Source organism: Dinoponera quadriceps, unplaced genomic scaffold (assembly GCF_001313825.1).
Source record: "Dinoponera quadriceps isolate SergipeBrazil2010 unplaced genomic scaffold, ASM131382v1 scaffold5809, whole genome shotgun sequence".
Taxonomy (NCBI): domain Eukaryota; kingdom Metazoa; phylum Arthropoda; class Insecta; order Hymenoptera; family Formicidae; genus Dinoponera; species Dinoponera quadriceps.
Window position 1 is genome coordinate 176,500 of NW_014559826.1, and position 2,560 is coordinate 179,059.

The following is a 2,560-nucleotide window of genomic DNA, read 5'->3' on the forward strand; positions in this document are numbered from 1 at the left end:
ATATGTTCATCGTCCTTCTTTTTCGAAATGTCCGGATGGGCGATACATCGACTGCTTTATGACCGCGGAATCATAGTTATTCCATGGAGCAGTGATGGAAAGCATTATCGAGATTAAGAAATGACGTTAGTCCGCCAGGTAGATATATTCGATTCAATTCGCAACGTCCGCCGTTAGATCGTTGCGAAGAAATCGACTTTAACGCTTGGAAATTTTCCGTCTTTCTACCTTGATTATTCCGGTTCTCACGTCTCCTAATTCCTACTAACAAGCGAACAATGTTCAAAACGCTCCTACCGGCGGAAATCTCTCTCTCACTTCTCTCACCGTTTCTCTCGGATAATTCCAAGTGTCGAGCGGGGGTCGGCGAGGCTCTCTCTTTCTCGAGAATCGACCGTCCAAAATATTCTCAGGAAAGATTAAAGGAACGGACACGCGAGGACGGTCGAAAATAAGTTTCACAATTTCGTCGTTCCGCCGGCAACGGGAGCGCGAGGCGTGTAAGATTCTATTTGCGGTAGGCGAACGAGTTAACGGCGAGAGATGATCGCAAGGTGTCCCCGTGATTAAAACTCAACGCCGTATATACACTGGGAGAGCCGAAGCTCCCGCTTCCTCCATCTATCATGCGAACCATGACAAACCGAGCCTCAAAAGCGGCCGCCAGCATAGCAGCGCTTTCTTACCTTCTTCACTTAGTCAGCCGGGCGCTCAGGTGAGCCTCTATCTGTCTGATATATACGCCCCCCCCTTCCCCCCTCCCCCTATTCTCTATCTACATTTATTAACATTTAAGCGTTAACGACATTTCTCTCGCGCGCGTCTTCGAAGAAAAGGAAGTAAGAACCGTTGTCGGCTACTCGTGTCTCTCGCTGCCTTCCATCTCGGGACGCCTTTCGATTTTCGACGCGGTTTTTTGTTCCGGGGAACACTGTGCAAAATCGATTAAATCAAACAATCGCGCGGTGATATCCGCACGACGCATTAATTAATCTATTTCGGCGGTCGGAAATATTCGCGACGTGAAATTTTCGTCGCCGCGCCCGCGAATTAACGATTATAACGAATCGCGTCGGACAGAATGAAAGGGCACGATGCTGCGGATAGTGATGCTTGCCGCGAATCAGGTTTGAAAGTCGCGGGTATCCATGCGTTTCCTGCTTAGCGGATATCGGATGGAAAGCAAAGTGGCGTGAATGAGTCGTCCCTTGACGATCGTAAGATTTATGGTCGCGACGGTCGGGCGGAAAGGGCAAGTATCGCACGACTCGAGGCTAGTAACCCTTGACTCTGCAGACTCCGGAGCCAACCCTCGACGCCCCGATATGACCACGATAGCGCCGCGTGATTGACGATAAAGATATATATATATATTGTAAAACCTTGGGACACGCACTGAGTGTACATGCCCATTGAGTTGTCCGCGCGAATTCCCACATTATGCGGTGTTTCTACATTCAGCAGCAACGGGTCGCTGAATTGTTGCCGCCGGTCGAAATCGTCGTTTGAAGTAACGCTCCAAGTATCGAAAAGTGCAAAGTGACGAAAACGCAATTTTCGTCTTCCAACTGGGCTTGTTATTTTTTTCCCCCCTCTCGTCCGGAAGACTTTTGGCCTTTGTCGGAGAAAAAGTTAATAGCTTCGAGAAATTAGCCGATGTGGGGAGGATCGTTGATCGGGGGTCGTGTTTCGGGAGGGTGTTCTGCACAGATGCAACGATAGCAACAGTTCGGCTCGCTCGAAGCCGGAGGCCACATATGAGCTCGAAGCTATGGCGTCGTATGGGCTTGACTCACACGCATCACGCGTAGTCATCCATCATTGTCAGTCTCTTCACTGGCACAGCCGTCCGTCCTAGCGGCGGACGGGGTTCTCTCGATTTGAGTTTCTTCTTTCGTTAAAGTTGTGATTTCGTATGAAACGTCAAAATACTACTACAATCTCCACTCTCTCGGCGATATTGTGCGCTGTGCTGTTATGTTCAACAACAACAATCATTCCTTCTACTCGAAAGTTACTTACACGTGATGGTTTAGAAAAAGAGAAAAAGAAGGAAAGAGAGAAAGAGAGAGAATTAACGTTAATATTTTTCCCCAACTTTATTCGGTCATGATAAATTAATTTATGTGCGTAAATGAATTTCCCCGGACATAACAAATGGCGTGTAATCTCTGAATAGAATGTAAAGTTGACACGGTGTAAGAACGTTGCTAAGAATAATATTTCAATTCAATTGCTCCGATATTTCGGGTCATCCATCATCGTCACTTCCATCTCGCCCGCACAGCAAATCGCACCACCTACGATCGAAATTCACGCGCGCGTTCCACCTCCGTTCATGGTCACTCCTTCGTTAAAGTTGCGATTTCCCATATCATTCGTTGACTTGTGTGACATTTTCAAATTCCATCCGCTTCTCGCCGCTTCTCTTTTGATCGCGAAAATAGTTAAGAAGAGAGTGAGAGAGAGAGAGAGATCGACCGCGCTTAGTAAGGAGGAAAAAAAACAGAAAAAAGACAATAAATGTAAGAACACCTTTTACTTTTCACTGTGACCTGTA